This window comes from Lissotriton helveticus, chromosome 5_1 (genome assembly GCF_964261635.1).
Source record: "Lissotriton helveticus chromosome 5_1, aLisHel1.1, whole genome shotgun sequence".
NCBI classification, from domain to species: domain Eukaryota; kingdom Metazoa; phylum Chordata; class Amphibia; order Caudata; family Salamandridae; genus Lissotriton; species Lissotriton helveticus.
In genome coordinates, this window is record NC_136065.1 from 1,584,660,756 (window position 1) to 1,584,674,059 (window position 13,304).

The 13,304-nt window shown below is 58.6% G+C and overlaps 1 non-coding gene and 2 pseudogenes across 1 annotated transcript; all 3 read left to right on the forward strand.

The window, feature by feature from the left end:
- Window positions 1-6,191: 6,191 nt before the first annotated feature.
- Window positions 6,192-7,668, forward strand: LOC144757176 (18S ribosomal RNA; annotated as a pseudogene).
- Window positions 7,669-8,670: 1,002 nt separating this feature from the next.
- Window positions 8,671-8,824, forward strand: LOC144756859 (5.8S ribosomal RNA). Its single transcript, XR_013595363.1, has one exon. It is a non-coding gene; the product is annotated as a 5.8S ribosomal RNA (ribosomal RNA).
- Window positions 8,825-9,245: 421 nt separating this feature from the next.
- Window positions 9,246-11,710, forward strand: LOC144756718 (28S ribosomal RNA; annotated as a pseudogene).
- The last annotated feature ends 1,594 nt before the right edge of the window (window positions 11,711-13,304 follow it).

Here is a 13,304-nt window from a genome sequence, read left to right on the forward strand (position 1 = left end):
GACAGCGATTTTTTCAGCAGCCCCAAAATATTTTTACGATTTTTCGGGACACTTATCTTCTGCTTAAAGTAAGAACTATTCTTAGAGAACTAAAATTTCTATTTTTAGAAACTTTATAGACATTAGCTGCCCGCTGGTATGTTCATAATTATTTTTATTCTGTGATGAAATGGTCTCGAACCTTTTTCTTCTGTATTAAGAGCCATTTCATGTGTAAATTCTTATATACCAATTAGCAATAATGTATACATATGCGTGATTACTTTAGCATTATTCTACAGCTTGAGTGCATATAGTACATGTGAATATTTTTTTCCGTATATTACATTATTACATTACATTATTCGAAATGCATTATATGTATTTTGGGGTGGTAAGGTATACACGATACTCTACAGTATGTTTTACTATGCCTAGATTCGTAAACATGGCCATAGTTAGCGTGGAGTGGGTGTGATGTATTCTTATAGGTTCTGTATCGATCCCCCTATTCCTGACCCTGTTCTGGTTAACAAGTTAACTAGCAGCCATCCCATGATGCAGAAACCGTTATCTGATTAAGCCACACTACGGCACAGGAACGTGTTATCTGATTAGGTCATAACGCTTGCCATCTAATTAGACAAGCGATATTCCTCCAGCCCCTGATAAGGCATACGGAGTTCTCAAAACAAATCAAACCTATGACAACCTGGGAAAAACCCTGCGGCCATTGTTTTGATTTCATCGAGAACTTCAGCAAAAGAATGTGCTAACGACCAAGTCGTATGACATCCTTATTGACGTATCTATGTCCATCCTTACGTCAATCTCGGCACCTTACAGGTATAAATATTACCGGTATTGCCTTAAGCAAACACACGCGGTGGTGACGAGATCGGAGCAGCCAGACTTGCCGAAGCCCAGAGCGGAGCAGACCCCGCTGGCGCAGCCCCGCCTTCCTGACGCGCTGAGAACGAGACGCTGCTTTCTCCTGCCGAGAAATCCAGCTCCGGCGCTTCCGGGTAGCCCTCGCAGGCAGCCTGGAATATCGAGACCAGAGACGAGAGATACCATCCCTCATTCATCCTAGATTCAAGGTACAGAACTGAATAACCCCTTGCAGAGAATTCTTGAGTCAGTCACTTGGCAAAACAAACTTAACTTAAACTGCTACTTTCTATTCCCGCCCACGTATTAGGCTTAGGTCAGGTACACCGGGGTAGGCGTAGTTAGAAACACCAGTTGAGTACGATTAGTCAAATGTATATGTGTATGTATCTATTTTATTCATTTTAAACCACCTTATGGCTTAGAAACCATATAAATGTTTTTACAGTATTATTTTATACTTCTGCTTTTATTGTATGCACTTTACTTAACCATAAGTATTGCGATAATATCGATCCATTTCCCTTGTATGAGAAAAGAGACTGATCAATAAATAACATCTTTTATTGAACACGCCCGTCTCTTCCTTTTCTCTACAATCTGGTGAGACTAAGAATGCACGTACTGACTGAGTAAAATAAGTTGTCTTTTGTTTTCACACGACTCTAGAGATACACTCTTGATTAGGGGAGAGCAAAGTTGTCATGTTCTATGGTTGTCAGAAACTAAATCCCTTCTTGTCTATCCAGGGAGGTTCAACTCCTCCTTGCCTATTCGAGGAAGTTTCTAGTGAACTCTGAGCTAGCTGGCAAACCCAACACTTTAAGTCTAATATCGACAATAGAAGACCTAGTTCAGGTCTAGGCCTATACTATTGAAGGTATTATTCCAATGCGCAGAGCCTATTGGGATAATAGGAACTACACTACACCTGTACCCTGCAGCCCCGGACCCCTGCAACCCCGAGCCCTGCAGCCCCCGAGCCCTGCAAGGGGAGGTTGGTGCCCTCCCGCTAAGGCTTGTGGCAGGCACATTGGCGTTATTTTGGTCGGGCCATCTGGTCGCACCAATCCCCTCAGCCATCTGGTCACATGCAATGGCCGGCCTGGAAGTCCCGATGACTTCCATGGTTCCCGGGCAGTCCTCCCTCGGGCGTCCGGGCCCGAGAGATCCGGTGGTCCTTCCCCAGGCTTGAGGCCCAGCCGGGGTCCCCGAGCCCCCAGGAAGTGGAGCCCAGAGCACTGTGTGGGCAGGCGGGAACCCTACCGCGAAGGCTCGGGCGGGCAGCTGGGAGTCCTTTTGGTCCCGGCCATCTGGTCGCACCTTTCCTCTCGCCCATCTGGTCGCATGCAATGCTTTCCAATGGGGCGACCAGATGGCCGGGCTTCCCTGGAAGTCCCGATTAGGGGCCATTCACCTCCCCGATCCCAGCGAGGGCTCCAGGAGGTTGGGTGCCTCCGCGCCCTGGGTCCCCTCCGTCACTCTGCGCGTGTGGGTTCCCAGAAAGAGGGGTAGCCTTCCTCTGGATTACTACAGGCAGGGTATGCCGGGACACCCCTCCCGGGCTGGCGGTTCTCTGCCGGTGACCAGATGGGCTATGCTCGGACAAAACCTCTCCCCCTCTGGGGGCTCTGGTCCACGGCGTGGCAAAGTGCCCAGAACGGGCTGCATAGGGTCCCGGGCACTCCTCCCCTGGGCGTCCGGGCCTGAGAGCTCCGGGGGTCTTCCCCGTGCCTGAGACCCAGCCATGGTCCCCAAGCCCGTGGGAAGCAGAGCCCCCGAGCCTTGCCCTGTGTGGGCAGGTGGGAGCCCTACCGCGAAGGCTCGGGGTGGGCAGCTGGGAGTCCTTTTGGTCCGGCCATCTGGTTGCACCTGCCCCCTCGGCCATCTGGTCGCACCCAATGCTTTCCAATGGGGTGACCAGATGGCCAGGCTTCCCTGAAAGTCCCGATGAGGGGCCATTTGCCTCCCCGATCCCAGCAAGGGCTCCAGGAGGTCGGGCGCCTCCGCTCCCTGGGTCCCCTCCATCACTCGGTGCGCATAGGTACCCAGAAAGAGGAGTAGTCTTCCTCCGGATTACTAGGGGCATTGTATGCTGGAACACCCCTCCCGGGCTGGCGGTTCTCTGCCGGTGACCAGATAGTCCGGGGGCTCTGGTCCACAGCCCAGCCGGAGTCCCTGAGCCCACGGGAAGCGGAGCCCCGGAGCCTTGTCCTGCATAGGCAGGCGGGAGCCCTAACGCAAAGGCTCAGGATGGGCAGCTGGGAGTCCTTTCGGTCCCGGCCATCTGGTCGCAACTTTCCCCCCGGCCATCTGGTCACACGCAATGCTTTCCAATGGGACGACTAGATGGCCGGGCCAGCCTGGAAGTCCCGATGGGGGCTCATTCGCCTCCCCAATCCCAGCCAGGGCTCCAGGAGGTCGGGCTGGTCCGCGCCCTGGGTCCCCTCCATCACTTAGCATGCAAAGGTTCCCAGAAAGAGGGGTAGCCCTCCTCCGGATTACTAGGGACAAGGGTATGCCTGAACACCCCTCCTGGGCTGGCGGTTCCCTGCCGGGGACTCAGATGGGCTATGGCCGTACAACACCTCCCAGGCGTCCCTGGCTCCCTTCCTCCAGCCGGGGCGTGGCAAAGTGCCCAGGATGGGCTCCATGGGTCCCGGGCAGTCGTCCCCCGGGCATGCGGGCTCCGGGAGCTTCCGCAGTCCTCCCCATGCCTGAGGCACAGCCGGGGTCCCCAAGCCTCCCAGGAAGTGTAGCCCCGAGCCCTGCAAGGGCAGGTGGGGGCCCTACCGGGAAGGCTCGGCTCGCAGCAGGCAGATGGGAGTCCTTTCGGTCCCAGCCATCTGGTCGCACCTTTCCCCTTGGCCATCTGGTCGCACGCAATGCTTTCCAATGGGGCGAGCAGATGGCCAGGCGGCCCTGGAAGTCCCGATGAGGGCTCATTCACCTACCCGATCCGAGCCAGGGCTCCAGGAGGTCGGGCTGGTCAGCGCCCTGGGACCCCTCCATCACTCGGCGCGCACGGGTTCCCAGAAAGAGGGGTAGCCTTCCTCCAGATTACTAGGGGCAAGGGTATGCCCAGACACCCATCCCGGGCTGGCGGTTCCTTGCCGGGGACTCAGATGGGCTATTCCCATGCAACAGCTCTCAGGTGTCTGGGTCTCCCTCCTCCGGCCCGCGGCGTGGCAAAGTACCTGGGATGGGCTCCATGGGTCCCGGGCAGTCCTCCCCCGGGTGTGGGGCCAGAGAGCTCCGGCGGGCCTCCCCGTACCTAAGGCCCAGCCGGGGTCCCGAGCCCCTGGCAAGCTGAGCTGCCGAGCCCTGCTAGGGCAGGCGTGAGCCCTACAGGAAAGGCTCGTCTCGGGGTGGGCAGATGGGAGTCCTTTCGGTCCCGGCCATCTGGTCGCACCTTTCCCCACGGCCATCTGGTCGCACGCAATGCTTTCCTATGGGGCTTCCCTGGAAGTCCCGATGAAGGGCCATTTGCCTCCCGGATCCCCACCCAGGGCTCCAGGAGGTCCGGCAGGTCCGCGCCTAGGGTCCCCTCAGTCTTGTGGTGCGCACAGGTTACCAGAAAGGGGGGTAGCCTTCCTTCAGACCCTTCAGCCTAGCGGTCCTCAGCCAGCAGCTGAACGGGTCAGGATGCCGCCCCAGCCCTGGGCCAGTCCCAGGGCCTGCCTCGTGGCTGGCTGCCCTGGATGGGGTCTGGCAGGCCCGGGGAGCCTCCCCCTGCTGGGCTGGGTCCAGGGGCCCCGGGGAGGGCGGCCTCCCCACCCCAAGCTCCGTCCTCGGTCCTGCTGCACTGGCAGGGTGCCCGAACGAAGTCCCTCGGGCCCGGGTATGTTTCCCCTTCGCCTCTGGACCCGAGAGCCCCGGCTGGGTCCAGGGGCCCCACTGGGCCCCAGCTCGGGTGCTGCAGCCCTGCTCGCCTTCCTCTGGCCTGCTGCCCCGGCAAAGGCCTGGAACGGGGTTGCATCGTACCCGGGGAGCCTCCCCCTGCTCAGCTGGGTTCGGCGAGTCCCTGAGGGCCCCGGGGAGGGCAGCCTCTCCACCCCAGGCTCCATCCTCGGTCCTGCCATGTGGCAGGGTGCCTGGGATGGGGTCCGGCAGGCCCGGGCAGGCTTACCCTGTGCCTCTGGGCCTGGGAGCCCCAGCTGGGTGCAGGGCCGGGTACTCCAGCCCTGGGTCCCATCCCCCAGCCTGCTGTACTGCCAAAGGCCCAGGATGGGGTTCCGTTGTGCCCGTGGAGCCTCCCCTTGTTTGGCTGGGGACAGGAGCTCCGGCCGGGGCCCCTGAGGGCCTGAGGGAGGGCAGCCTCTCCACCTCAAGCTCCGTCCTCAGTCCTGCTGCGTGGCAGGGTGTCCTGGATGGTGTCCAGCGTGCCCGAGGAGGCTTTCCCAGCGCCTCCGGGCCTGGGAGCACTGGCTGGGTCCAAGGGCCCTGCCGGGCCCTGGAATGGTTGCTCTGGCCCTGGGCCCTGTCCCCCAGCCTGCTGCACTGCCAAAGGCCCAGGATGGGGTTCTGTTGTGCCCGGGTAGCCTCCCCTTGCTTGGCTGGGTTCAGGAGCTCCGGCCGGGGCCCCTGAAGGCCCCAGAGAGGGCGGCCTCCCCACCCTGGGCTCCGTCCTCGGTCCTACCCAGCAAGGGCTCCAGGAGGTCGGGGAAGGCAGCACCAAGGTCCGCCTGCCAGGGCCCCCAGGGGCCCGGGTACACACCTGCCTCTCAGCCCCTTCCCAATGGTCCTTTTTCTCCACGTTTTTCCTCAGTCAGACCTCTGCGAGGTCCGACGATGCTGAGACTGGGGAAGGCAGCACCCGGGCCTGCCCATCCGGGGCTCCCAGGGTAATTTTCCTCTGGATTACTAGGGAGAGGGTCAGTCAGACCTCCGTGAGGTCCGACGATGCTGAGACTGGGGAAGGCAGCACCCGGGCCTGCCCATCCGGGGCTCCCAGGGTAATTTTCCTCTGGATTACTAGGGAGAGGGTCAGTCAGACCTCCGTGAGGTCCGGCGATTCTGAAACAGGGGAAGGCAGAACCCGGTACCGCCCACTGAGGCCCCTGCCTCTCAGCCCCTTACCGATGGCCCTTTTTCTCCGAGTTTGCTCAGGCAGACCTCCAGAGGTCCGGCGATGCTGAGACTGGGGAAGGCAGCGCCTGGGCCTGCCTGTCTGTTTTCATTAATTAAGAACAAAAGTGGGAGGTTCGAAGACGATCAGATAAAATTGTAGTTCCGACCATAAATGATGCGACTAGCCGTCCGGCGGCGTTATTCCCATGACCCGCCGAGCAGCTTCCGGGAAACCAAAGTCTTTGGGTTCCGGGGGAGTATGGTTGCAAAGCTGAAACTTCAAGGAATTGACGTAAGGGCACTACCAGAAGTGGAGCCTGTGGCTTAATTTGACTCAACACAGGAAACCTCACCCGGCCCGGACACGGAAAGGATTGACAGATTGATAGCTCTTTCTCGATTCTGTGGGTGGTGGTGCATGGCCGTTCTTAGTTGGTGGAGCAATGTGTCTGGTTAATTCTGATAACGAATGAGACTCCTTCATGCTAACTAGTTACGCGACCCCCAACGGTCAGCGTCCAACTTCTTAGAGGGACAGGTGGCGCTCACCCACACGGGATCGAGCAATAACAGGTCTGTGATCCCCTTAGATGTCCGGGGCTGCACGCGCGCTACACTGAACGGATCAGCGTGTGTCTACCCTTTACCGACAGGTGCTGGTAACCCGCTGAACCCCATTCATGATAGGGATTGGGCATTAGAAGCCAACAGAGGTACGGTGTTCCTGGGTGGCAAGTTGGCCACATGGTGAGTACTCAGAGTGGTGGGGAGGTGGGGAATACCTCCTTTCAGAACTAGGACCCTCACACACCCAGGAAGCTAGGTGTCATGCTTCATCATATGGGTCTGCTCCTCGTCAAGCCAGCGCTGCAATGCTCCACGTGCACCCATAAAGGGGCTCTTTATCGGAGATCTTTTGTTCCTTGCCGTATAGGTGCCGTGGGTGTGAGGGGCCTGGTAAGATGTAGATGTGGTGTGTGGGTTAAGACAGGTAAGGGAATCCTCTAGAATTATTTTTATTCTGGAGAGGTCACAACCTGATTAAAAAGTAAAAAGAAGAAGGAGGGTGACTATTTTGTTTTAATCTAACAAAAATTAAGCTTTACCCCTTAGTGGTCAACATGTTTCTCGCCTATAAAATGTCTCTAATAGATCAGTTGGCGATTCCTCAGGACCTAGTGACTAAATTAAAACTATCTACAGTATGTGGTGTGGTTCTACATACCACTTCTTCTCTCAGTAGGATGTTTCCCCGGAGAAAAGCAGCCAACCTCTTAAGGATTCATGTGCTGCTTCATCAGACCGCAGTGGAGTATATCGACACTCAACGTAGTGTCACTGCTCCCGCTCAGAGCAGTCCGGCTCACCCACCCGCTCCGCTGCATTTCGTACCTCTTTTGGCATCAAGTGCTTCCCAGGTCAAGTACGGTGGACCTTTATCAAGCCCTCATTGTCCCCCTTGTGTTTACTTGGGATTTGGGATTGCAATTATTTCCCATGAACGAGGAATTCCCAGGAAGTGCGGGTCATAAGCTCGCGTTGATTAAGTCCCTGCCCTTTGTACACAACGCACGTCGCTACTACTGATTGGATTGTTTAGTGAGGTCCTCGGATTGGCCCCGCTGGGGTTGGCAACGGCCCTGGCGGAGCGCCGAGAAGACGATCAAACTTGACTATCTAGAGGAAGTAAAAGTCATAACTAGGTTTCCGTAGGTGAACCTGCGGAAGGATCATTAACAGTGGAGCGGCCCGAGCGACTGACGGCGCCAGCCTGTAGCCCTTGGCCACCTCCTGCATGCACGCACAATAGGCACAGGACCCAGCCCTGCCCTTGCACACCCCGGCCGGTGGAGCGGTCTGCGGCTGCATGGGGCGCTTGAGTGAGGACTGGGCCTTCGACAGGCTTCTTCTTCTGGTTATGACCTGACCGATGCGTGAGGGACTGGGGACGGGGGGTGGCCCCCATCTCCTGTCCCTCTCTGGGAGGGGCACAGCGGTAGGCCCTCCTGAGGTGGAACTCAAGTGCACCCGGCACCACCCCCACGGTGGAGGTAAACTGAATGGCAGTGGGCTGGTACCACCCCCCCCTAGAAGGTCCTGCTGCTGGCTGAGCCTTCCTGCACCCTACGCCCGGGCGGACCGAGATCCGGGTGACTGAGGTGGGGCCCTTCTCATGTGGCAGGGCAGCCTGGAAGAGAATGGGCCGGGGGCATGCGAGGGGATCCTGGCTCCTCTCAGTGGGAGGCGTGCGGGATGGGGAGCTGCCTGTCTCTTCCCTTCTGGCACCTCTGGCACGGGCAAGGGTGGGGTGGGCTGCACAAGCCAGCTTGGTGCACGGCTCAGAGCCACCCGGTGATGGACGGCTGAGGTGCAGGTGGGGCAAGCCTCCCTCGATGCCAGGTACCCGGTTTGACCCGGTCCCTTGTGGCTGAGAAGTTTGAAGACTCGTGTCCTCCCGGTTACTCCGGGAATGACGCGCATCTGTGGGACTGCCTGCTCCTGACACACTGGGAGCCCCCTTCCTTCGCCTGCGGGTGGGTGGGGGGGACTCCTAGGCCGAGCGCCTGGCACTGTTTTTTTATCACAACGGTGCAGTCTGACTCCCAGAGGAGAAGCCATGAACGGGGTGCCCGAGCCGTCTCGCGGCGCGGGCGGTGGACGGATGGCATCGCCTTCCTCCTGCCTCTCCTGTGCCTGCAGGTGAGTGAACAATTTCAAAAAGTTGCTTGTGACTCTTGGCAGTGGATCACTCGGCTCGCGCGTCGATGAAGAACGCAGCTAGCTGCAAGAATTAGTGTGAATTGCAGGACACATTGATCATCGACACTTCGAACGCACCTTGCGACCCCGTGTTCCTCCCGGGGCTACGCCTGTCTGAGGGTTGCTCTATCGTCAATCGTCCTGGGCTTTCCCCCTGGACACGATTGGGTCGTCGCAGGGATAGCTCTGCTTCCTTTTTTCCCCCCACAAGGTCAGACCCCTCGATCGCCCGTGGCAGGGTCCCTCGACGGGTCCTGCTACGGAGGTACGCTGCCGACACACCTGGCTCCTGAGAAGGGGTCTGGCGACCGGTCCGCCCTGACTGCCTGCCGCGCGTGGCTTTCTGTGGTGTCCCATTGGCTGCCTGCGTCCACACGCCTCGGGCGCCCACCTCCGCGGCCGGCTTCCCAGGGAGGGTGAAACCCCTCCAGATCTGATCCAGGGAAAGAGGGCGCATGCTGTCGGGAAGCCAGGCCCCTGATCCGGCAGTGGCCTGGCCTTCCCCGGCAACCCCCTTTGATGCTTTGGCGTTATTCTTCCGACTACGACCTCAGATCAGACGTGGCAACCCGCTGAATTTAAGTATATTACTAAGCAGAGGAAAAGAAACTAACCAGGATTCCCGCAGTAACGGGGAGTGAAGAGGGAAGAGCCCAGCTCTGAATACCCGCCCGGTGGCGGGCGCGAGAAATGTGGCGTACAGAAGACCGACTCCCCGGCAGCGTTCAGGGGGCCCAAGTCCTACCGATCGAGGCTCACCCCGTGGACGAGGATCGGGTCTTCTTGGAGTAGAGTTGCTTGGGAATGCAGCCCAAAGTGGGTGGTAAACTCCATCTAAGGCTAAATACGGGCGCAAGACCGATAGACAACAAGTACTGTAATGGAAAGTTGAAAAGAACTTTAAAGAGAGAGTTCAAGAGGGCGTGAAACCATCAAGAGCTAAACAGGTGGGGTCCATGCAGTCCGCCCGGAGGATTCAACACGACGGGAAGGTTGATGGCCTGGGAGTTCCAGATCCCCTCCGCGGGACCGGCCCCGGGCCCTACCCGGCCCCCACAGGGTGCATTTCCTCTGTGGCAGTGCACTGCGACCAGCTCCAGGTCGGCTGGGAAGGCTTATGGGTGGCAGGTGGCCCTCCGTTCCAGCAGAGGGTGTTACAGCCCCCCTGGCAGCAACTTTGCCGTGTCCGCGGTGCCGAGGGAGATGCGACCGCCTCCATGTGATTTCTGCCCAGTGCTCTGAATGTCAAAGTGAAGTAATTCAATGAAGCACGGGTAAACGGCGGGAGTAACTATGACTCTCTAAAGGGTGGCCTTTACCTCCCAGTTGTCCCGCCAGTAACTGCCTCTGTAGTGCTAGACTCTGCGTAGAAAAGTCTATAAAGACAGGCCAAACAAGGTTCTATCATGGCAGCGAGCGTGCGTGCTAGTGAGAAATGGTGAAGCAAACAAACCCAATTCCAGATAGGGTAGTTCCTGGAGAATAAAAACCCTGTTAAGATGGCTAAGGAGGTGCTGTCTTTCCTAGAAATCATTAACCTACTCACCGAATTTGACAAACCAGCGCCCGCTTCAAACAATGCAACAAGCAACAATGATTCAGATCACGATATAGGCCTTAGTTCACCCTCTGTAGAAGAAGAAGACACAAAAGTAGACCTCAGACAATTTTAAATTGTTGGAATGGTACTGCAGGGTGTACTATCTCTGGCCTATACGTGATCCCAGTTCCGGTGAGGACAGCGTTCAGTGTGGCTGTACTCCAGAGCGAAAGAATGTTGTATTGATGGAAGCAAAACCGAATTGATGCTGATGGGCAACATAATAACCCAGAATGAGCCACCGCAAGGTGGTATAGAAATAGCCAAATGCCTTGTCATCTAATTAGTGACGCGCATGGATGGATGAACAAGAATCCCACTATCCCTACCTACTATCTAGTGAAACCACAGCTAAGGGAACGTGCTTGGTAGAATCAGAGGGGAAAAAGTCCTGTTGAGCTTGACTCTAGTCTGGCACCTTGAAGAGACATGAGAGGTGTAGGATAAGTGGGAGGCCCTCGGGCTGCCGGTGAAATACCACTATTCTTATTGTTTTTTCACTTACCCGGTGAGGCGAGGGGGTGAGCCCCATGGGGCTCTCACTTCTGGCTCCAAGCACCCGGTGCCCGCTGGGCACAACCCGCTCCAGGGACAGTGGCGGGTAGAGATTTTGACTGGGGCGGTACACCTGTCAAACGATAACGTAGGTGTCCTAAGGCGAGCTCAGGGAGGACAGAAACCTCCTGCGGAGCAGAATGGCAAAAGCTTGCTTGATCTCGATTTTCAGTATGAATACAGACCGTGAAAGTGGGACCTCACGATCCTTCTGACTTTTTGGGTTTTAAGCAGGAGGTGTCAGAAAAGTTACCACAAGGATAACTGGCTTGTGGCGGCCAAGTGTTCATAGCGACACCACTTTTTAATCCTTCGACGTCAGCTCTTCTTATCATTGTGAAGCAGAATTCACCAAGCTTTGGATTGTTCACCCACTGATAGGGAACGTGAGCTTTGTTTAGACCGTCGTGAGACTGGTTAGTTTTACCCTACTGATGATGTGTTGTTGCAATAGTAATCCTGCTCAGTACGAGAGGAACCACAGGTTCAGACATTTGGTGTATGTGTTTGGCTGAGGAGCCAATGGGGCAAAGCTACCATCTGTGGGATTATGAAAGAACGCCTCTAAGTCTGAATCTCCCTTAAACCGTAACGATACCGCAGTGCCGTGGAGACTCGGTTGGCCTGGGATAGCCGGCCTCTCTTGGGGGGCCGGTGCGTAGAGCCGCTCGCTTGGGGACTGGGGCGCAGACAGAAGGGGGCCGCCTCCATCACCCTTAGTGCACCATATGTTTGTGGGGCACCCAGTGCTTAATCATTCGTAGACGACCTGATTCTGGGTCAGAGTTTCGTAAGTAGCAGAGAAGCTAGCTTGCTGCGATCTATTGAAAGTCATCCTCTCAGCCAAGCTTTTGTCTCTCCGTGCATGGGTGCTCGTGGATGCCCTCCTCCACCACACCCAGGGGTGAGTCCCTCTGCCGCCTGGCCGGAGGAGAGGGACGCGGAGGCGGTAATGCGGGCCCGCGGGAGGCCGCCTCCACCATGTGCCCTCCGGCTCGGGGGCCTCCCCCTCTTGTCCCTGCACCACTGGGGTGCGGGGATGAGGGCCACCATTGCTTGCGGGTCGGCAGGGTGACCAGATGGCATGGCCCGACCGGGCCTCCCCTTCCTGCTGCTCCCGGGCAAGTCGTGCAGGGAGGCGAGCAGCAGCCACCCGGGGAAGGAGCCTCCCGAGCGGCTGCCTCGGTGAGCCCAGCCACCCTTGCCGGACTGCAAGGGCGACTGGGTATGGCACCCTCCCAGGCCATCTGGGCACTGGGCTACCTGGGGCCATCTGGTTGCCCGGCTGCACGACCAGATGGCCCTGCAGGCCGGGCGAAGAGATGCCCCTGCGGTCAGGGTGACCAGATGGCCCTGTGGGCAGGGCGACCGACCAGATGGCCCTGCAGGTAGGATGACCAAATGGCCCTGTGGGCTGGGTGACCAGATGGCCCTGCGGGCTGGCGGCCGTGATAACTCCAACTTTTGTCCCTCCCCAAAGTTCTGTAAGCCCCCACTAGGTGGGGGCTTAATTGCTGAGAAAAATGGGCTCCCCGGGCAGGCCGTCGTGGCAAGGATGTGGCCTGGGCTTAACCCTTCTTGGTTCCAGCCGAGGGTCTGGGTGCTGGGGACCGGGGGTCCACGGGGCCCGCGGAGCCTCTCCCCGGCCTGGCTAGGGTTCAGAAGCTGGGACCAGGACCGGGGCTCGTGCTCCGTTGCAGGGTCCCAGGCTGCGGGACCCCCCGTCTGGGAAGCCAGCCAAGGGTCTGGGTGCTGGTGACGGGGGTCCACGGGGGCTCGGGGAGGCTCTCCCTAGCCTGGCTAGGGTTCAGAAGCTGGGGCCGCACCCGGGGTTTGTGCTGCGTCCCAGGGTCCCAAGCTGCAGAAGCCCCCTCCTGGAAGCCAGCCGAGGGTCCGGGCGCTGGTGATGGGGGTCCAGCGGGGCCCGGGGAGGCTCTCCCTGGCCTGGCTAGGGTTCGGAAGCTGGGACCGGGCCTGGGGCTTCTGCTCCGTCCGGCGGGTCCCGGGGTGCGGGAGCCCCCATCCTGGAAGCCAGCCTAGGGTCCGGACGCTGGTGACGGGGGCCCACCGGGGCCCAGGGAGGCTCTCCCCGGCCTGGCTAGGGTTCGGAAGCTGGGACCGGGCCCGGGGATCAGGCTGCGTCCCAGGGTCCCAGGCTGTAGGATCCCCCTGTCCTGGAAGCCAGCCGAGGGTCCGGGCACTGGTGACAGGGGTTCACCTGGGCCCGGGGAGGCTCTCCCTGACCTGGCTAGGGTTCAGAAGCTGGAGCCGGACCCGGGGCTTGTGCTGCATCCCAGGGTCCCAGGCTGCGGTAGCCCCCCGTCCTGGAAGCCAGCAGAGGGTACGGGCACTGGTGACGGGGGTCCACTGGGGCCTGGGGAGGCTCTCCCCGGCCAGGCTAGTGTTCGAAAGCTGGAACTGGGCCCGGGGCTCTTGCTCTGTCCAACGG